Source organism: Mustela erminea, chromosome 2, assembly GCF_009829155.1.
Source record: "Mustela erminea isolate mMusErm1 chromosome 2, mMusErm1.Pri, whole genome shotgun sequence".
Lineage (NCBI taxonomy): Eukaryota > Metazoa > Chordata > Mammalia > Carnivora > Mustelidae > Mustela > Mustela erminea.
This window is the reverse complement of record NC_045615.1, coordinates 159,694,543-159,718,170: the sequence shown is the minus strand read 5'-3', so window position 1 is coordinate 159,718,170 and position 23,628 is coordinate 159,694,543. Positions and strand designations below refer to the sequence as shown.

Here is a 23,628-nt window from a genome sequence, read left to right as displayed (position 1 = left end):
TAATCAGAAAAACTGGCAAAACTAAATATTAGGGTGGATGTGTTGTACCTGGAACTCAAACGCATTGTTAGAATAGAAGATATACAACCTCTTTGGAAACAGCTTAGTGCCTTCTTATAAAGCTAAATATCTATCTACCATATAACCCAACAGTTCCAATCAGAGGTATTTACACAAGAGAAATGGCAACGTGTCCACAGAAAGAATGTTTATAGCAGCTTTATTTATAATAGCCAAAAAATGGAAATAATCCAAGGGTCCCCACTAGTTAGTTGATAAATTGTGAGATTCCTATATAATTGGACGCTACTCAATAGTAAAATATACTACAGATACATGCAAAATGTGGATAAACATAAAAAAGTGAAAGAAACCATACAGAAAAGATATGTACAATATGATTCCATTTATATGAAATTCTAAAAACATAACTATTGTTATAGAAAACAAAATACTGGTGACCTGGGTTCTCAGGTAGGGAGGATTGACTTGAAAAGGGCACAAGAGGAATTTCTGGAGCAATGAAAATGTCCTATGATTGGGATAGTGATTATAGGGGTAAATTAATTGGTCAAAGCTCCTTGTTCTGTATACTTAGAATATGTATTATTGTATATCAATTATATATCAATAAAATTTATTCTTAAAGTGACTGTACCAGTCTAGTTGCTTTTATTTCAAAAACCCTAAGAGCAGGTCTCTTTCTCTAGAAGTCATCTCATACCATTAAACTTCTGTTTAGAGGTACCGAATGCTTACCCCGTCAGGCACCATGCAAGGTGTCCTGCATGCATATCTTATTTAATCATCACAACAGCTCTCTATATCTCCCTGTTTTACTGATGAGTATAGTGAAGCACAGAGACATTAAGAATATTGTAGTGTCAGGCGCCTGGGTGGGTCAGTGGGTTAAGCCGCAGCCTTCGGCTCGGGTCATGATCTCAGGGTCCTGGGATCGAGTCCCGCATCGGGCTCTCTGCTCAGCAGGGAGCCTGCTTCCTCCTCTCTCTCTCTGTCTGCCTCGCTGCCTACTTGTGATCTCTCTCTGTCAAATAAATAAATAAAATCTTTAAAAAAAAAAAAAAGAATATTGTAGTGTCCAGTCATCCTGGTGACAGCAGTGAGAAGCAGAGGCAGGATTCCAGTTCAGGCTCGTTAGACTCCACGATCCACGTCCTCCGTCATCATGCTGCGTCTCTCCTTCGCACTGACAACATTCTTAATGCCTTTACTTAGCAAGAATAACTTCCATTATTAAAACACCAACACACGCGTTATCATTTGAAGGTGAATCTTTACATGTGAAGAGACAGCTAATCAAGCAGACCTTATCTGATTCTCACTGAGTGTATGTTTAGCACAACATGAACACAGGAGGCACTCAACATACATGTGCTATCACTGTTGCTGTCCTGTTATATTACTTTGTCTGACCCCTGGGATCTTCTTCCTTCCTGCCCCCACTATCATACTGACACCCAGCGTCCACTGACTCCATTTAACACTCAGGCCTCAGTCTAGCCAAAAACTCCCCTATTTCCCCCTTGGCCCAGTAGAAATTGGCTAGAACTTTAAAAAAAAAAAAAAAGAGTTTAATGCTCCTGAAGTACAAAAGGCAAATAAGGAAAGTGAATAATTAGGACAGAAACCATCTGGCTTACAAAATATAGTTCTTAACCATTTATCAAACATTTACCAATAATGTACTACACAAAAAAGCAAAATGTAAGACAGTGTGTATACTATGCTATGCTACCATTTCTCTAAAAAGAGACTAGAAATAGAGGGTTTCTAAAAATGAACATGCATAAAATATCTTTAGAAGGATGCACAGGAAACTGGCCATAGTGCTTGCCTCTGTGAAAGGGCATGAGGGGCAGATGTGGCCAAGGTCATAAACCCTGGGTGACTCAACCATATCCATTTTATTCAAATGCATTTGGAAAACTGACTTTTTCTCCAGGGAGGAGATTGGTATATACATGGTTCCGTTCTTCTGACAGTGACCTGTTATGGGTGACCCAATTATGTCTAATGAAGTGGAAGAAGTTTGCTGGAAGCTTCTCAGGTTTATGCTTTCTCACTCTTATGAGAAATTCATTGCAGGTCAGCTTTTCTCTTTCCTGTTGGATACAAACAAGGAAGCATGAGGTCCAAGTGTTTTCATTTTACAACTATGAAAGAAATTCAGCCTTAGGCTATAGCCCATGGACTAGAGAGCAGAGTAAAAAGACAGACGAAATCTGGGTCCTTAGCCATACTATTAAGGGGCTCTGCTACTTGCCGCTGAAAACAATTAAAGCAGATAGAGACATTTTTCCTTTTATACACTTGCTGTATTTTGCTTTTTTAATCATGGGCACACACAACTGTTTTAAAGGATTTTGACAGATCCTTGTGTTCCAGGAATTGGAAAATAGAGAGCATTCAAGAAAAATTCCCTTTAATCTTAAGAATTTTTTTCTCAAGATGTATTTTTTTCTTTTTTTCAAGATTTTATCTTGAAAAATCTCTACACCCAACATGGGGCTCAAACCTACGACCCTGAGATCAAGAGCTGCCAGCTTCACCGACGGAGCCAGCAGCCAGGTGTCCCTTTAGATGTAATTTCTTAAGTGACTTGTTTCCTGTGGATTTACCCTTTACAGAGTTAAAACAGTTTGAAGTAAATGAAATTGACATATTTACATGTCAAAAAGGGCAAATATTGGCAATTTCACAGTATAAATTATTAACTAGAGGTTCACACAGAAGAAATTACATGCCTATGAGTACCAAGGGCATCAGTAACCCCTGCCAATGCCCCAAATATTCTGGCCATCAATGAACTTTCCCCTTGGGTTTTCCCCAGTTGCTGGCAATTTGTGTCACTTCTACTCCTCCACTACGAAACTGATGAGAACGTTGGGAGCCCCGCGGATCAGATCTCTATACATTTATGCCATCTACTCCCGTTTTTTGTTTTTTCTGTTGCCTGACATTTATTTCCTCTAGCAGCTACTCCATGCTTCTAACTCACAGAGAAAACCAAGTATTCCCAGCAGAAGGGCTTTTATACGCCCTGATGCACAACTGGGCACATGTATCTGTGGCCCTCGGCAGCCTCCTCTTTGCCAACGACGCTGCCCTCAGACCCTATCCTCTCAACGGTCTGGTGTTGGAGCAGAAGACAAAAAGATGCTAATATATTATGATATCACGTATTGGTTAGCTATTACTGTATAACTAATTATCCCAAAACGTACTGACTTATCCCATGGTTTCTGTGGGTCAGGAAATCCGAAGCAGCCTGTCCGGGTGATTCTGGGCTCAGGGTCTCCTGAAGACACTGCAGTCACGGTGCTGAGGCCGCCGTCCTCTGAAGGTTCCGCAGGGTAAGGGATCTGCTTCCAAGGCGGCCCGCTCCGGTGTGGGCAAACTGGCACCGCTGTAGGTCAGAGGACACGGTTCTTCACCACGTACACGTCACCACAGGGCTGACTGGGTGTCCTTATGACATACATGGCAACTGACCTTCCCAAAATGAAATGATACAAAACAGAGAAAAGGGCAAATCATGAGATCTTTTATGACCTGGCTTTCGAAACTCACACTGATCATTTCCGCAATGTTATACGGATGATGGAGTTACCTCCTTCGGTGTCAGAGGTGACGACACAGGGCTGTGAGTGGCAGTAAGCCAGACTCACGGGACACCTGGGTGGCTCAGTGGGCTAAGCTTGAGCTCTCTCTTTTTCTCTCCAACAAAATAAATAAATAAAATACTGAAAAAAAAAAAAAAGAATCAAGACTCACTAGCGACCATCCTGAAAATGGACTACTATGCATAACTATTATTTTTTCCATTTACAGATGAAAAAACTGCTGCCAGTAGAGTATATTTATGGGATATGTCAAATCTCTGGGTATCCCATATCTGCGGGATATGTTAAGGAAGTGCCGGAGACTGATAGGAAGCCACAACAATGTCACTCTTCAATCTCTGCCTTTCTGCTGTCATCCTGCTTCCAGTGTGACAGCATACTCTCCTGGAATGACTTTGAATTGTTGTATCATTGTTACATTTTTAAAAATTTTTCGGTAACAGCCGTATGTTGTAATTTTTCATTTTTATTACAAGGCTATGCATGTGGCAGACATTCCATAGTTATTTATTCATTCACCCAATAAATTAATTTCTAAAAATGGAAGAGCTAGCATCAAACCTTACAAAGGTTTGATGTGGCTACTGTGCATGCCTAATTGATAGTCTAGTTTCAGTGGGAGCAAGTTGTATTAATATTAATATTAATATTAATAATAATAATAATAATAAAGGGAGCTAGAAGAGTGGTTGGGCATGTATCGAACTGGGCTAGCAGAAATAAAGAGGCCAAGTCTGTTTATTCTTTTTAGAGTTAATCCCAGACTGGATCTGATCTCTCTCTCTCTCTCTGATCCTTATCAACATCCTTCCCAGTCAGATGAAACCAGCTAATCAGAAAGAGATTGAATTTAAATGTGTAATAAACTCTTTCTCTGGTCTTCTGCAACAGCAGGGTTTATATTTGTGACTGGATTAAAAACTTTTTTTAACTTTTGTTTAGATAAATTATATACACGTGAACGTTCGTGTGTTTATTATTTATATTTAAGAGTATTAGAATATTTTTCCTTAGATTTTATTTATCTGAGAGAGAGAGTGCATGAGAGAGAGAGAGAGAGAGCATGAGTGGGGGGGAAGGGCAGAGAGGGAGCAGCAGACTCCGGGCTGAGCAGGGAGTCCGAAATGGGGCTCAAACCCAGGATCACGGGATCATGAGCTGAGCCAAGAGCAGACGCTTAATGGACTGAGCCACCCAGGGGCCCCTAGATTTCATTTTTACAATAACTCTGGGGTCAACAGCCTACCACATACACCTTTCACTACTTATTTAAATACTTTCTTAGAATAAATTCCTGGAGGTGGGACTGGTGGATATCGTAGGGACTTGAGAAAATTCCTCATCCCTGGCTACCTCCCTCTAACTGCGCTCAGTGCTTTGCAATAACTCCCTTCACATTTCAGAAGTGTTGCACAAATAGCATTTTTTTTTTGTTTTTATTTTTTATGTAAGCAGAGTTGACACCCAGTGTTCCATGAGTTTTGGGTGTTTAACATAGTCATTCCACTTCTCGTACAGTGGACTCCGTTCACTGTGAAGTCACCAACAGTGACCAGCTGTCACCACAAAGACGCTTTACTTCTGTGGGTTACAATGTATAACGATGGTGAGGTAAAAATACATCCATGGGGTCATATTTTTTGTGGCTTTTGTCTTTAGCTCAAGCAAAAGAAACACTAGCAAAAGTGAGCAAAACCAATATTCATTACAATGGCCTGAGGTAGCTCACCCAGAATGAGTGAACAGTCAGGCCTCACAGAGGAGAGGAACCATCTCTTTTGGCATCACCAACGGAGGGTTTTAGCTCCATTTTCCAACTCTCCATCACTCTGCTTGAAACTCGAATGCCCATGTAAAAAGTCTGGTTGGCCTGTTTGAGATTGTGTGCCCATCCCTTGTGTCAGTCTGTACATGTTTACGTGAATCCCACCAAAATCCCAAAGCACAGACATATTTAGCCCCTAAAAGAAAGATGGAAACAGTCTGGGTTAAGGGCTGCTGCGCAGGCCAGAGCAACAATGAGTCCTATCAGGGCGCCCTTCGTATCAGAATGTAGGCATGAAATATCTCCTGTAAGTTCATGCCCACAAACTTCTTTAAGTGGTAACAAGAGAAGGCATTAAGTAAGTATGTCTCAATATTTAAGCAGAAGTTGGGGATCCAGTCAAGGCTCAGAGGGAAATTATTTCTAATATTAAGTAAAATTCTTCTGTTAAATGAGGAGACTCACGATGGGCAACCCCAGATACTAAAATGGAGTTTGGGATGCAAGATGTTTATGAGAGATAAAACTTGTGAAAAAAAGTAAGATGAAGGAGGATTGGGCACAGGGAGAATCTGAACCATAATACAGACCCAACAAAGCAGGGAGTTCTAGAACAAATACTAAAGAGTTAGCCAACCCAGGGAGGAGTTCTAGAGCAAATACCAGTCATCAGAATTGTCCTTCTTTGGGCAGAGACGGCCATGCCTTCATGCCCACCTTGCTCTGTCACTAGATGGGCTGCTTCTGGAAGCTGTGACCTTGTAAAAGGCACCTCTCTAGAGTTGGTGCAGACTCTGAAGAAGCTGCTGGTTTGCTAACTGCACTCCCAGCGGCGCGAAAGCAAATCCTTCCTTGAAAGGGATCCGTGTTATGCATTTGTTTACCACAAGCCACGGGTCCTTTTAATTCTTTCCCAGTTGCAAAGCTATTTTTTCACTGGCTATCATTTTGTTTTTAATAAGCATTCTATTAAAAATGTTTTTATGTTTATAGAAAAATTATAGAGGGTATCCCTCATATAACCCGTAGATTGTCTTCCCTATTATTAACATCTTATCTGAGTATGGTACACTTGTTACAATTAATGGACCTATACTGATTCATTATTATTATTAGCTTAAATCCATAATTTACTCAGACTTCCTTCAGTGGATAATTCAGATTAGCTAATGTCTTTTTCCCACTCCAGGATATTTGGTTGTCACGTCTTCTCAGGCTTCCCTGGGCTGTGACAGTGTCTCAAACTTTCTTTGCTTTTGATGACCTTAACAGCTTAGAGGAGTACTGGTCAAGCACCTTTCAGGTGGAATTTGTTTGATACTTTCCTCAAGCTTAGACTAAGGTTAGGCGGGAGCCTGTGGCAGGAAGATGAAAGAGGTAAATGCCGTTCTAATTACATCATACGGTGTGGAAACTTGACAAACACTACCTCGGCCGGGTGACTGAGGTCAGTATCAACAGTGAGTCATGTTGACAGCCCGGTATGCTTCACGGGCAGTGAGGAGAAGACACTGGGACCTCTCAGTTAGCTACTCTGTCCCTCTAACACACCCCATCACTGGTTTTGGTTTTTAGGTATGTTTAGTTTTGTTGGTTTTTGTTTGTTTGTTCTAGCACTTTCTTACTTTCCGGCACTATAAAATACTTCAAGCTTACCTTGTATATTCCCTTCTCCAGTCCTAGAATCTGCCATTTCTCTAATAGGCTCTGGTTCCTTTTTTTTGGAAACTGCTTTTAGAAACTGAGATCTGGCACTAGGTGTGCTCATTGCTAATTGGGGTGCGGTTGGTTCGAGGCCCTCTTAGCTATCAGAGTAAGGAAATATGTGTATATACTGACCTGTGTTTGGCATATATCTACAAATATTTCTTTATATAGTGATTTGTATCTCTATGACGGTAAACATGAGTTCATGCTGATGTCTCCAACTCAAATCCATTAGTCCACAGAACATTCTAGACTTCTTGTTTGTCTGTCACCTCCCACTCCAGCAGTGAGAAACCTGGCTCAAATCATCCACCACTCCATTACTTACTTGTTTAGTCTTAGCGTACACTAGGACAGGTTCAGAATTGTTAACATGTATCCCAGAAGAAACTACTGTATCAATTGGGGCACAGTGTTATTACGTGCTCTGCATTGCGTAGTTTCTTTTCACTTTAATCTACAGACTCCATTCATTTCCAGAGCTGTTCAGGTCAGCACCTTTCTCCTCCCACTTTTTCATGTATCTGTAATATTTCATGTATCTGTAATATAGTTAAGTTCCATTGTCATACTCTGTATTCCACCCTGGGATCCCCAACCTCCTAAATCATTTTTTTAAAATTTGCATTCATTAAGGTTCACTCTTTATGTGTAAAGTTCTATGGATTTTGACAAATGCATAATGTCATGTAGTCATTACGTATATGATTCATTACGGCCTTGTGCAGAGCGGGCTCTCCAGCATCTTCAGTATTATACCCATTCAGCCTTTCCGGGACCCCTTGTTCTGTTTACAGATTTTGTACCTTTCCCAGAATGTCGTAGAAGTGGAATTATACATCATGTAGCCTTTTCAGATGAACTTTTTTCAGATTGCAATATGCCCATACTTCTTTTTACCTTTCATTCAATATCTAGCTACCAGGGGTTCAAACAAGTTCCTACAAAGAAATTTTTAAGAAGTCTTAATTAAGCTATGTGGGTTTTTTTTTTTTTTACACATTTTGAAACTTTTGATACATACTGATGTTTTACAGAAAGGTCCTTTACAGGGCGCCTGGGTGGCTCAGTGGGTTAAGCCTTCACCTTTAGCTCAGATCATGATCTCTGGGTCCTGGGATCCAGTCCCCACATGGGGCTCTCTGCTCGTCAGGGAGCCTGCTTCCTCCTCTCTCTCTGCCTGCCTCTCTGCCTACTTGTGATCCCTCTCCCTGTCAAATAAATAAATAAAAATCTTAAAAAAAAAAAAAGGCCCTCTATGCTCCTGACATCACTGGGTATCACTTTTTTTAAGGATTTTATGTGAATTCTAGTGTAGTTAATATAGAGTAGTATGTTGGTTTCCGGTGTACAGTACAGTGATTCAACACATCCATAAATCATGATTGGGTATCAATTACTATTAAAAATACAAGATAAATTAAAATATCAATTACTATTAAAAATATTTGCCATTTTCATACTAAAGAATGACAGTTTTTAGTTTTTTTATTATAAATGACAATTTGTATTTAAAATATTTTTATTAGCCAATATTTTCTTTCTCTGTAAATTGTCTTTACTTATATCATTTGCCTGTTATTTCCATAGGGAGTACTTGATTTTTCTTGAATTGCAGAAGTTTTTATGCATGAAAGATATGTTATAGAAATATGAAATTATCTTTGAGGCAGCAAAGTAGTCCATCATGGGAGTACATCAATATTTTGTAATCATTCCCTGGTTATTGAATGTTAGCTTCTTTCTACTTTTTTATTTTTCTTTTCTCTTTTTCCTTCATCTCTCCTTCTTTCCTGTCTTCTTTTCTTCTTTCTTTCCTCCTTTCCTTTCATTCTTCCTTCCTGCTATTATAAAAAAAACACAGTAAGACTCTCTGTGTCTAAATTTCTAATTACTTCCTTAAGAGATGTCCCTAGAAGTGAAATTACAGGGTGTAAGAGTATGAATATTTTAAAATTTTTGACACATAGAGTTATTTTTCAGAAAGAATCAACTAATTTATATTCCCATTACTAATATATTAGCATCCCCAGGTCCCTTCATAAAGACAAATGGTTCCTTAAAAACAGAACTACTGGGTGCCTGGTGGCTCAGTGGATTAAGCCTCTGCCTTCAGCTCAGGTCATGATCTCAGGGTCCTGGATTGAGCCATGCATCTGCTTCCCTGCCTTTCTCGGCCTGATGCTCTGCCTACTTGTGATCTCTCTCTGTGTCAAATAAATAAATAAAATCTTTATAAAACAAAACAAAACAGAACTACTATATGTTCCAGAAATTTTACTCCTGGGTATCCTTCCCTTCTTTCTTCTCTAAAGGAAATGAAAATAGAATCTTAAAGAAATATCTGCACTCCCATATTTATTACAGCATTATTCAAAATAGCCAAGACGTGGATGCAATCTAAGTGTCCACCAGTGGAGGAATGGATAAAGACAATGTGAAAAAAAAAAAAAAAGACAATGTGTAACTACGTATAGTGGAATGTTATTCAGCAACAATAAAGAAGCAAATTCTGCCATATGCAACCCATGGATGGACCTTAAGGGCATTACGCTAAGTGAGGTAAGTCCGACAGACAAAGACAAATACTGTGTGATGTTACTTCTCATGGAATCTAAAAAAGCCAAACTTGTAAAAACAGCAGAATGGTGGTTACCATGGGATGGGGGGAACTGGGGACATGTTGTTTAAGGGTACAAACTTGCAACCAGTAGACAAATAGGTCCTGGAGATCTAATGCATGGCACAGTAACTATATACAGCAATACAGTAAACTAAACATGGAAGTTGCTAAGAGTTCCATCTTAATTGTTTCCACCACAAAAAAGAAATAATTCTGTGATATGAGATACGTGGGGCTTGAACTCAAAACCCTGAGATCAAGTGTCACATGCTCTACTGACTGAACCAGCCAGGCCCTCCCTCTCTACCAAATTTTTAATCATACCTAAAGGTTCCCCACTTATAACATTTTCTATGCATTGTAGATAACCTCATAAAATCATGTCAACATGCTTTAGCAAGATGTCAATGTTGGCTTAACCAGTTAGAAACACAATCTTTTTTTTTTTTCAAAGATTCCATTTATTTATTTGAGAGAGAGAGATCACAAGTAGGCAGAGAGGCAGACAGAGAGAGAGGAGGAAGCAGGCACCCCGCTGAGCAGAGAGCCCGATGCGGGACTCGATCCCAGGACCCCGAGACCATGACCCGAGCCGAAGGCAGCGGCTTAACCCACTGAGCCACCCAGGCGCCCCTAGAAACACAGTCTAAGCATTGCCTAGAACCATGAAATTCTGTTTCAGTTGTCACATATAATAGTAATTACTACTGTCAGGATCTTGCTACAGCATCTCGTAGGTGTTGTACACATGCTCTCAACTAATCATCATAGCAATTCTGGAATGGGATTCCCAAAGTAAGACCTGAGACTAGAAATTGTGTGCAAATAGACTATTTGGGAGGTGATCCCGGGAAGCACAAAGCAGAGAGTGGGAGAAGGGAGACAGGTAGGCCGGCCGAGCCAGCGCAGGGCTGACTAATGAGCTGGTTACCACTGCGGGGAACAGGGGCTCCAACTAGTTGGAGACACACTGAGGAACTCGTTAATGTGTCCCACACTGCCCTACTGAGAGTCGGGAAGCGTCTGTCTCTCACTGGCAGAGGTTTGCACCGGGGGACATGAACTCCCTGTACTTCTGGGCTGTGCAAGGTCCTGCACCTCAGAAAAAGCCCAGGGGCAGTGAAGGAGACAGAGGCAGGCCCAGACGTGGGCAGCGGACAGGGCCTGGGAGCTGTCCCGCGCGGTGGCCGTGGGCTGAGGGCAATGGGCCACGGCATCAACAGTGTCTGTTACCGCATTATTAACCCGACTTAGAGTGAATAAGCTGGAATTCAGAAAGGTTACCCGCCCGAGGTTACATTGCAAGTAAGGGGCGGATCAGGGAATCCATTCCGTGTGATAACAATCCCACGCCGGGCACTACTCCTAGAGCCCGCGAACGCTGTAGGCACACCCTGAAGATTACGGAGCTCATCACAGAAATCTGGAGCCAAGAAGTGCAGCAGAGATCGCGGAGTCTGTTCCCCAGGAATCAGGAAAGCTACATTATCTTAGAAGTCTCAAGATGATGGAGCTGGCTGGTTTCAGAGCAGGACCTAGAACCAACACCTTGGATTTCCATACAGTGTGCTCCTTGACGCACAGCTCTTTCTGTCAATGTATTCAGCTCATTAAGAAAATAAAAAGATGCATATGTATTTCTATCACGAATATAATACCTATTACCTTTGAAAGTTAAAATGACAGAACACCCTCATTTCTTCTAAAGAGTATCATGAGCCCTGCCTCGAAGAATCTTAAAAGATGATGACATACTTGATTATTTCTGCTTGCCTAACACTTTCTCCTATGAAGTAACTTCCTAAATAAAAGAAGCTGAAATTAAATTAGCAATTAAAAATAAATGAACTACTTACTTGTCACAGTCTCTAGGAACCACTTTGGATGAGCTCAAGTGTTATTCAATTAGCAAACTAAAAGTGATCTCCATAATTTTATTCATGTTCACCATTTCCTCAAGGTGCTATGAACAGAGACTCCTATAGTTTTAAAATATTAGGAAAGTAATAGAAGATGATTTCTCTAGTCCAAAGGCAACCTATACAGACCCATCATAAGACTGTAACTGCAATCTTTTAAAATGAGAAAAAAATAGGACACCTGGGTGGCTCAGTTGGCTAAGCCTCTGCCTTCAGCTCAGGTCTTGATCCCAGGGTCCTGGAATCGAGCTCTACATGGTGATCCCTGCTCAGCAAGGAGCCTGCTACTCCCTCTGCCTGTCGCCCCCCCTGTTTATATGTTCGTGCTCTCTCTTTCTCCCTCACTCCCTCTCTGCCTCACTTATTCTCTGGTGAATAAATACATAAAAATTTTTAAAAAATAAAATAAAATGAGAAAAAATGTCATACCACTTTTATCGTGATTTGAAGAACTAATTCAATGAAGTAAATATTCTCATTTTGAAATAATAAGAAAACCACTGCTTGTGTCCAGGGGGGAGACAAACCTTTCACTAAAATTTTTACTTATGAATTAATGCCGTGTGTGGAGATTCTGATTAAGATCAGTTACACATATGATAATATGATTCCTCGTAAGACCGACCCTGTGTTCACACATATTGACCAGCTATCTTCTGCCCTGTTTCTACAGTGACTATTTTGAAAAGTCCTCTCATTATTTATATTCATTTTATAAACATTTAATTTACATGATGCCTCATGTTTTGCTTTGAAGCTTAGAGTGATGCAGTTTTTTTCATAATGAACTGTTTCTTGTCCCTTTAAAATTCTGGAGCCTTTCTGCCATCATCTATATTAATTTCTACGAATGTTCTTCTCCCTGTCCGGGAGTGGGGGTGGGGGTACCAAAGGAGAAGATCAGAGAGGAGGGAGGGTGCAGAGCAGGTAGGAACATAATCCATTTTCCCAACAGCAACAATGGAATAAAATACTTCCTGAAAAAATATGTGTTGCATTCAGACTTACCTGGATAGCAGCGGGTTGGTTTGTTTTTTTCAAGATCCAGGGAGATCTCCTGATGGAAATATACCTACTCATATCCCTAAAAGAGCTCTGATTCCATCCTTTCACTTTCAGACCCATCCCCACCAGATAATTTTAGGTAAACAGGCCTCTATCTTTGAAAAAGCTGATAAGAAGAGAAGTGTCTTTTGAAAAGTACCCCTCAGTAAACATTTGTATTGTAAAGTACAATTCAACTCTAAAAATGTCAACACTTTTATCTCTCACGTGAAGAAGTGCCCCCGAAGTAGCATGACTACTACCTTCTACCTGTGTGCAAAGTTTGGTGCTTTTGTACTAAGTACTTCCCCATACTGTTCTCAAACATAGTGTTCTCAAATGTTTGAGACCGGGGCTCACTGAGTAAATGCTGCTTTCCCCAGAGCAATCCAATAATCTCCAGCATCAAACAGGTGCCTAACAACTCCATTCACCTCCGACACTGTGTGGGCCACATAGGTTAAGGGCTTGCCCCACAAGACCGCCCCCACTGAGACACCAGCTGCAAGCCCAGAGGGCTACCTATGCTTGATAGAACCAGCCTGACTACTAATTTGTGGCTTTCTAGGATCTCCCCTTGAGGTTTCAAAATTCACTGGAATAACTCAAAGACCTCATGAAGGCACTATACTTTTAATTACTGTTTTATTATAAGGGCTACAACTCAGGATCAGCCAAACAGAAGAGACACATAAGACCAGGTCGGAAATGGGAAAGGTTGGGAGCTCTCTGGACCTCTTCGGAGTTTTCATCAAAGCTTCATTACTGCACAGATACGACTGATTACATCCCAGCTGTGTGACTGGACTCCGTTTCCCCATACGATGAGCAGTAACTCATCATTCCCGCCTCCCCCAGCCACCAGTAACCTACTTTCTGTTCCTGTGCATTTGCCTATACTGTCCATTTTGCATAAATGGGATCATACAGTACATGGTCTCTGTGACCGGCTGCTCTCGACTGCCGTGCTATTGTCAAGGTTCATCCACGTAGCATGAATCATTCCTTCATGCCTTTTTACTGAATAGTAATATTCCATTCCGTTGGGAGAAATCACGTATTTTTATCCATTTGTCAGCCTATGGACCCTGGAGCGATTGCTGCTTTCTGGCTATCATGAACAATGTTGCCATGAACATTCGGGTACAAGATTTTATTTGACCATGTTTTCGTCTCTCTTGGATAGTTGAGGAGTAGAGCTGCTATGGCACATGGTATCTCTATATTTAACCTTCCGAAGAGTGAACAACTGTTTTCCAAAGTAGCAGCATCATTTTACGTTCCTACCAGTAGTATGTGAAGACCACCGGATTTTATTTCTCCGCCCAGCAAGAAATTGAAACTCTTCCTCTCACTCCATTTTTTTTTTTTTTTAGAGTGAAGTACAGTTGATACACAAGGTTACATAAGTTACAGGTGTACAACATAGCGATTTGACAAGTCTCTCCATTTATGCTACGATTATCCCAAGGGCAGCTGCCATCTGTCGCCATACGATGCTGTTACAATACCTGTGCGGTACCGTTTATACCCCTGATTTATTCAGTCCCTAACTGGAGGCCACTGTATCTCCCACTCTCCTTCACTGGTTGTATCCGCCCCTCCCCAACCCCTCTGGCAGTCATTAGTTTGTGCTCTGTACTTGTGGGATCTGTTTCTGCTTCTTGTTTGTATATGCATTTGCTTTGTTGCCCAAGCTCCAGCTCCTAAAAACCAGGGAAGAGATTTTATTTGGCCTGGCATGGGTCTATTCTTCCTTCCCGCCAGCTGGAACGCAGATGTGCTGGATGGTGCTGGAACAGCCCGCTAGACAGTGACGTGGGACTCCCGCCTGAGAAATGGTGGCACGAGATGGGAGGAACATGGGTATAGGATGACTGCACCCCATCATACCAACTCTGGGCTGCCTGACGTCATGGGGAAAGAAAGAAACTTTTATCTTAGTAAGTCACTGTGACTGGTTTTCTGCCACGCTCAGCTGAAACGAATCCTAACTAATAATCACGCACTGTGGGCCGGGCACCTTCTCTTTGTGCCGGGTGCCGTCCCGTGAAATAGTCCACATGCCTCAGCTCACTGATTTCCCACATGATACCAATGAAGTAAGTCCTGGGACTCTTACCACCTCCCCCTCTTTTTGAGACAGAAAATTGAAGCTTAGGCAAGTCAAATAGCTTGCCCAAGTTCCCAGAGTACGCACAGAAGACACGGCCTCCAGAGCGCAGGTGTGGAGCTGTCCAGCTGAGACACCAACAGAGGAATGAACCAAGAACACACCGGTGATGACGAAACTGAAGCAATGGCGATATATGACTAATAAGCCAGAACTATACTCAGAACCTCAGCTACCTCAACATACCGGTGACGATGAGTAAGAAACTGGCCTTTCGAGACTGGCGGGGCACCGATCTGGACTCCTGTGTGCATTTGCCTAGCGTGTTCCTGGTGGCCAGGATCTTCAGTGGAGAACCGGAATAGAATCTTCAGCATCTGTAGATATGTGTCAACTGTGGTTTACAAACATTAGACTTTAATAACTCATTTAACAGATCACTAAGTAGCCCTTAGCTGCCAGCACAAATAAGAATCTATGGAATGACACGTCTTCCCTGTGCAACGAATGAAGACAGACGTTTGTTAAATTCAGTCTGTCGGAAGGACCTGCAGACCATACCTTGAGAACTGTCCTTATAAAATGCTATCTAAAAAAACAAAACAGGGGCGCCTGGGTGGCTCAGTGGGTTAGGCCTCTGCCTTAGTCTCAGGTCATGATCTCAAGGTCCTGGGATCGAGCCCCACATCGGGCTCTCTGCCCGGTGGGGAGCCTGCTTCTCCCTCTCCCTGATGCTCCCCCTGCTTGTACTCTTGTGGGCTTGGGCTTGCGCTCTCTCTCTCTCTCTCTGATAAACAAACAAACAAACAAATAAATAAATAAATAAAATCTTTAAAAAAATACTCACTAGACTTAAAAAAAAAAGGATATTGCTAATCATGGCCATGGTGAGCACTAAGTAGTAGAAACAGCGAGAACTGAAAGCTCATGAGTTTATTTTCTAACTTTGGACTGTCAGTCTGAAAGTGAGAAACTTATTTTTGCTTGGCTGGGGGCTTTACTTTCTGCAGGAGAGAGATATTTGGGAAAGGTTGTGAGAGCTCATAAAAGCATGATACTCTACTTTGGAATGTTGTGAACCATCCTTCTATAAACACAAAAATTACAGTCACATCAGGTCTATGTGTATGTTGCCAAAAAAGAAGAAAAAAGATATTATTAATCATGATGGCTTTTAACACTATTATCAACTAACACTTCAGACCCGCACTCACACTTAAGGAGAAGCTCATCATGTAAAATGGAGAAGATACATCTCTATTTCAAATGTTCTTTATGATGATCTTCAATGTGGGGGCCAGTTCTGGTCCGATGTGGTCAGATGCCTACTGTTTTAAGTCTAAAGCTGCTTAAGGCTCTTACTAGGTGTAATCCCGGTCCCTTAGGCTTAAAATTCAGTATTATCTTTAATTTGTAGTTTCTTTTGAGAATTCTTTTAAATCATTTGCCCCCTTGGTGAAGAATAATTTTAAATGAGATAATATAATCTGTAAATCCACTCAAAGAGCATGCGAATCGCACTGTGGTTATGGTATATACTGAGAGCCAAGAGGTAAGGGCGCCGCCAACAGCCTTCCAGTTTACATCTTCCCTTAGGGTACGAAGTGGCCCTTACTGCCTACAACAAGAGCAGATCAAGTAGGAACCCCCATGCCCCCCCGTGAATGTGTGGGGCATCTCGCTCACTAGTGTACAGACGCAGGGAGCACAGAACCAGACACCCAGCCGGCATTCGACACGCACCAGCGGAGTGAATGAAGAGGGAGGAGAGGTTGGTGTTCACAGGTAGATCTTAAAGACCCTGATCTTGTAAGCAATGAAGAACTATGGCAGAGTTGTTTTGTCGTTTTTTGTTATTGCTTTAACATGAGGACAGCATGACCAGATCTAGATTTTAGGCTTACGTGATGACGGCCCGAGCGGAGGACTAACTGGAGGAGAAGATGAAGACTAGGAACTGGAGATCAATTTCAGGAGACGGAGTTGATAGGACTTGTTGACTGATAAGCAGTGAGGGTGAGGGAAGCATCTGGGATTAATTAGTTCAAGCTGTCTAGTCAGGATGCCTGTGAACTTGGTAATATAGGAAGAGTGACTTTGGGGGAAGGAAGGATGAGGAGGGCTAGTCTGGACCTGCTGGACCGGGGTCTGGAGAGACACAGCAAAAAACCGGCAATGTGAGACTAGAGCTCAGGAGGAAGGCTTGGGAGGAATGACCTATTTCAAGGTGATAATTAAAACAGTATTTGATGAGATTCCTCCAAAAGAGACGATAATTTGAAAGACAAGTTCATCCTATTGCTTCTCAGCTTTAAAACTACTGGACATCTGTGATCTAAAAGATAAAATGTCTTTTTTTTTTAAAGATTTTATTCATTTATTTGACAGAGAGAGATTACAAGTAGGCAGAGAGGCAGGCAGAGAGAGGAGGAAACAGGCTCCCCGCTGAGCAGAGAGCCCGATGCGGGACTCGATCCCAGGACCCCGAGATCATGACCTGAGCCGAAGGCAGCGGCTTAACCCACTGAGCCACCCAGGCACCCTAAAAGATAAAATGTCTTAAAAAGATACTCAAAACCCTCCTTGGTCTTTTGCCTACCTCGGTCTTGTTCAGTCTCCTATTCAACCCACCAGCCTTTAGAACGAGTCTGGATGTGCAGTGGTGTTTGCTGGGGGTGGGGAGATGACTAAGTCTTGGTTGATGGCCTGGGGAAGGTCTCCTGGGGAACAGGGACAATAAAACAGAATATTGGGATTCAGTAAAATATGGATAATAATAGGAACTATCCCATAGGGTTGTAGCAAGAATTAAGTGAGTTCCGCACATAAAACCCTTAAAACAGTGCTGAATATGCAGTAACTATTATTACAGGAGGGGCATGTACTGGGCCTAGGGGTGTGGCTCCCTTAATTGGGAGCAACTGAGCTGAATTTTAAGTCAGCCAAAATAAGGGGAAATTGGTGGATTTGGAGAAAGACATTCCAGAACTTCTTCCTGATCCCCTGTGTAGTGGGTTGACGGATGGGGCTCAAAAAGATATTTCCAGATCCATATAACCTGTGGATGTAACCTTATTTATAAAAAGGTGAAGGTCTGCAGATGTAATTAAATTAAGGATGCTATGACCAGATCGTCCTGGATTACCTGAGTAGACCCCAAATCCATGACAAGTATCCTTGTAAGAGAAAGAAGAAGAGAAGCCATACAGAAGAAGAAAAGGTTCTGGGAAGACCAAGCCCCAGACTGGGGAGATGTGGCCACAAGCAGAAGAAGCCAAGGAACGTGGATCCGAACCACAAACTAGACGAGGAGGAGGAGGGTTCTCTCCTGAGGACTCCGGAAGGCGGGAGGCTCCGCCAACACCTCGATTTCCAATGTCCAGCCTCCAGACGAGAGAATCAGTTTCTGCTATTTTAAGCCACCCAGGCTGTGAGGATGTGTCACAGCAGCCCAGGAAGCTGACAGTCCCTGTCATTCGGAGTCCTCCGCACAACTGACTCTTGGCTAATGGCGAGCAAGATGCAGTCCTTGTTCTGCGCCAGAGGGCCACACAGAAGTGGACAAACATGGAAGTTTCTCCTGAGCGGTAGGCGCTCCAAGGTTACGCTCTGAATTCTATATTCAACTGCCCGCTCGCCATCTCTACGTCAATGTGTAGTGGGCATCTCGGACTTGATGTCCCCCAAACAGAGATCCCTGGAGATGCCTGGAGTGGGACATGGATCTCTCCGAGACGGTCAGGAAAGGCTGCGGGGGGCAGGGGTGGCCTAGGCAGGGCGACGAGGGTGACCGAGAGCAGGGACTGGAGGATGGGCAGTTCCTAGCAAGGCGCTCATTCTGGGTTTGTTTTTGTTTTGCTCCAGGAAGAAAAACCAGTGGAAGTAAAGAGAGGAAGAGGAGGCAGATTCAGGGCAGAGAGGCTCAGGAGGAGTCATGTTTTGGGGCAGGCAGCAGTGGGAAAGCAGACAGGAAGCAGGGTCTTCGAGGGGAAGCGGTCGAGTACACAGTAGAGGCTCAATGATGTCGGCTGTGGGTTAAAATCATCTGGGCTGGAACCCTGGCTCTGTTACGTACTGGTTATAAACCTGCAGGAAATTACATTTTCTGGATCTTCATTTCCACAACTGCAAAATCAGCCTAAAAATAGCTCCTACCTCACAGGAATGTGTTAGGAGAATTAAATATATTAATGTGTCTGAAAGTACTTGGCTCCGTGTCTGGCGAATAGGCAATAAATGTCATTATTACTATTAAGATCATTAAAAGTAGCAGCAGGTTTAGACTCCGAACGTGAGCCCTGGGAGGAACTTCCGAATCATCTTTTCGATTTCCTCCCTGCACAAGTGGACACACTCGGGTCTGAAGCATCTGTAAATGGGCCAAGTTTAAAGAAATACTTGGAGGCAGAGCCAAGACTTGACTAATCGATTGGAAGTCTCTGCTGTCTCCAAGCGGACTTCATGTATAGATCTGGAAATCGTTAGAACAGAAGTGGTACGTGAATTCAGGAACACAGTCAAAGTAACTGAAGGAGGGGCGCGGTGAAGGCGCAGAGAGTGGGAAAAGAAAAACATGGGAGGAAGAGCTAGAAGGAAACTCAGAGTAGGGTCAGGGAGATAAGAGAAGAACCTGAAAAGAGTAATGGAACCAAGACAGGGATTTCAAAGGGAAAAAATGGTCCACTGAGTCCACAGAGTTGTGGAAAGATTACGACTCTGGTGTCAAGTGCTACGTCTGAAGTCACCTTGATTTGCACATCAGTTCCACAAACCAAATTCTGAGATTTGGCTTTCCCACATGTAAAATCAGGATATATTTAGAAAATCTGCTGACTCCTCTAACAAATCCAAATCCGTACCTTCTAAAGTTGGCCATGGCAGGAGATTTTCCACTTGGGGAGGGGAAGCTGGACCTGAGTCCAGACCCTGAAAATCACCTGTGTGTACTCACGTCTGCTGTAACCACAACCGGCAGACAAGGCCAGCGGAGGCGGGGGCCGGTGGGGGATAAAACATGGATTTTACATCTCTTTGCCACAGTGTGGCTGAGACAGGTTCTCATATTAAGATATTATTTAGGACCGGACCCCTCATGTTGGGGGCTGGTCATGGAACTCTGTTTCTCTTCCTAGAGCTCGCGACACTGGGAAGGAAAGAGAGAGGGTGGCCGCGCACCGTGATTTACTCTCAGGGCCTTTGTAAGGTTCGCCTTCGCTCTGGTTTCACCTGGAGTCTCCCCGCCCACCCGGATGATTGACACTGGGCAGCCCCGCCTTCCCGGATGCAGATCCCACTGGACAGCCCCAGTGGAGGTCTGGACTGCAGACAAAGCACACACACATCAGAACACATCCTACAAGCAACACAATCCCATGAGGAGCGAGCAGAGCTGCTTTCTGCGAGGGAACGGTCCCTTGCTACACTCTCCGCATCCGCGTCCTGAGGTCAGATGAAGGCGCGCGGTCTGGAATGTGGCTCGCCTCTGTGATCCCTGTACCGCACAGCTGAGTGTGCCTGCCCAGGAGCAGAGCCAGTGCTCCCGGGGAGATGCCCTCCGTGTCACTCACACCACAATGCCGGCGTTTCCCAGGATGATCTTGGTGTCCTCTCTCTCCTAGGTGACCTCAGGGTCTCAGTCGGCACCCCCGCATGGTTCCCCAGTGTCTACACTGCTCTCGGCTCCACTATGCAACATCCACGTGGTCACTCTGACTCCTATCCTCAACGTGACTCCATTTTGGAAAGCTTCAGCCCCAAGACCTAAGAGTATCTGATGCTCTGCTCACACCTGCCCAACGTTCTAGCTCTCATAGTCACTACTCCCGCTGTACCTGCTTTTCAACCCCGCCAAGACCTCCTCAAACCTTTCCTCCCCATCTCTAAGCCCTCCAGTTAATCTAACAGTTTTTTGGGCCCCCCCCCCTCTCTATTCTCAACAGGAAAAGTAGCTCTGCCCTGTCCTGCTCCAGGGAATCTCTCTAGCAGAACTCTGGACTCTCGCCCCACACCCAACTCCTAATTTATCAATTATTTACTCTCTCCTCTCGTCTTCAACTTTTTTCCTGGCGGTTTTCCCTAAGCACACAGACTTGATCATTATCTCTTGAAACAACCAGCGCCAACCAACCAACCTTAGATCCCATGACCTGATATTCTCCGTGTCTAGATGTCTCTCCTGCCTTGTGGGGCCACGTCTGTCACCCAGTGTCACCCACACACTCTTCACCCCTCTGAAGCCCGACTTCTGTCCCCACCACACTCTGAAACTCCTCCAGACCAGGTTCCAGTGACCTAACAGGCCAGGGTCGCATTTCACTTCTTATCAAACCTGGCGTCATCTCTAGAAACATCTTCCTTCTTCTGCTTGTCACACCCACTCACTGGGGTTCCTCTTCCCCTCCAGCAGCTCCTTCTAAGTCTCCCGCATCTCTTTTCCTCCTTCTCTTTGGTAAATGAGGATCCACCCTCCACCTCCTCCCCTTCCCACTGCCTCTGTGCTCTCTAAGCAATTTTGTCATGGCCTAGGGCTCTGTTGGTCGTTTACACATGCTAATCTCCGACATTCTTGGAACTCAAACCTTATCTTGGTTTCTGGATATTCCTGTTTTCATGGCCTATAGGCACTTAACCTGAACAGGCACTGAACCAAATTTATCATCTTTCCCATTTCCAAAACTGTCTCCTCTGTACTTTCTATCCACGTAGATAATACCCAACATCCATCCAGTGACTCAGGCTAACTGCGTGACAGAAGCCAAGCTGTTCCCTTCTCCGTCCCCCTCCCACCCCCCACCCCAGCTCCTCTGGCTCCAAATCCTGCTGAATTTACCTACCCGCTATCTCTTCAGTCCATCTGTTCATCTCCCTTTGTTTGACACTACTGAAGTCCGACCTTGAGCAATCCTTTTCTGGATCATCTCAATAACTTCCAGACCGCTCTCCTTGCTGGGAACGCCGTCTCTCTCCTCCGCTCTAAAGACTGGATATTGTTTCTTTCTTTGTCACTGTTACTCATTTATGTCTTCTTTTTCTTTAGTGTCTGCTTTTTAAAAGATATTTATTTATTTATTTATTTATTTATGTATTTGAGACAGAGAGAGAGAGAACAGCAAAGGGAATGGCAGAGGGAGAAGGAGAAGCAGGTGCCCCACTGAGCAGGGAGACCAGCACACAGGGCTCAACCCCAGGATCCTGGGATCATGATCCGAGCTAAAGGCAGACACTTAACCGACTCAGCCACCCAGGTGCCCCTTTATTGTCTTTTTCAAACTAAAATGTAATATACTCTCATGTGAAATAGCCAAAACGTTTTAAGGTTATAAAGAAAAAAAGTCACCCCCAGTTCAGTCCTCAAATCCTACTCCCAAATAAACCTCTTTTTTCCCCCTAAAAATATGATATTAAACATGCTGTATTTCTTCTATTTTATTTTCTTTAAAGATTTTATTTATTTATTTAGGGAGCACGTGCACATGTGTGCATGCACACAAGCAGGGGAAGGGGCAGAGAGAGACGGAGAGAGACCATCTCCAGCGGACTCTGATCTCAGAGCCGATGTGGGGCTCGATCCCACCACCCTGAGATCATGACCTGAGCTGAAATCGAGAACTCAAGGCTCAACTGAGCTACCCAGGTGCCCCTGTATTTCTTCTCCCTTAAGAGGCAGCCCCCCCCCCCCGCCCAATATTTAACATCTCAGAAACCAAAATGTATCCTACAACCCACGGCATCTTTGGTTAAATACACTACTGTTCTGCAATGTACTATTTTTACTTGTTAATATGGGTCATGATTCCAAAGCAGCACTGCCTCCGGGATGATCTTTCTAAAGTATGAATAGGGTCAGGCCACCACCTTCCCCACAACTCTTCAAAGCCTGCCCCCCACCCCATGCTCCAGGCCCTCATTTTCTGACTCTGCCCTACTTTCCCAGTCTCCTTTCCAGCCTGTCCACACAGTCTTCCTTAAAGCCAAGTAGTTCTATTCGCAGTTAGTTCCCCAAATATGCCACGCTGAGCCAAATCTTTGTGCCTTTGCACAATGTTTCCTCTGCCTCTTCTTCATCTCTTCTATGCAAAGTTGCCTCTTACTGGAAAACTGCCCTGATCCCCCAGGCTAAGCCTGGGTCCTTCCGGTACGCACCACCCCTCAGCTTCTCCGGCCTCTGGTGCACATCTCTGGTAAGTCACTTACAACAGGTTCATGCCAGTTCTCTTGTTTGTTGCTCCCAATGCATAGTGAGCTCCCCAGCAAGCTTTCTTCTTTAGATCCATTTCTAGTAGTGCCAGAATGGCATGGCTGCTCCATAAATACTTCTGGAAATGATGAACTTTATGTAAGAGAGGCATAAAAGTGCTCCCTGAGGTAAGGGGAAGAACATTCTACGTTTCCATCCTGTAACCTGGGACAAGTGAGCGAAAGAGGAGGAGAGGAGGTCTCGGGGCTCAACCCTAGTGCGACCAGAAACCTAAAGCAAAGCGATTTTTTCCCTGCCTTTTCCTTGCTTCTGCTTCTCAGACCTATTCATTCCACCCTTAACTAAAGCTAATCTGATTCCAACACCCGTGCCTCGATGAGCCCTTTCTTTCTCCCAGTCCATTCAAGTGCTCGAAGTCCGTATCATCCCTCCTCCTTGCCACAAAACCCCCTTTTAACCAGAAGTTTTGAAAAATACCAAAGGGGGAAGGGAGGTTCTTTCCACTTGCCCCTCCAAAATACCCACCTGAATTTTCCATTTGGAATCCCTCCTGCCCTATGGGTGGACATGCCTCTCAGTCCCATCGGGGCTCCACACCAGGAAATAAACACAAAAG

At 43.6% G+C, this 23,628-nt stretch overlaps 1 long non-coding RNA gene across 1 annotated transcript; it reads right to left on the bottom strand.

Annotated features, from left to right (window-relative positions):
• Positions 1–1,090: 1,090 nt before the first annotated feature.
• On the bottom strand, positions 1,091–21,786 carry LOC116585233. Its single transcript, XR_004283506.1, has 4 exons — positions 21,649–21,786; positions 17,415–17,535; positions 3,250–3,513; positions 1,091–2,123 (listed from the first exon to the last, which is right to left on the bottom strand). It is a non-coding gene; the product is annotated as an uncharacterized LOC116585233 (long non-coding RNA).
• Positions 21,787–23,628: the final 1,842 nt, after the last annotated feature.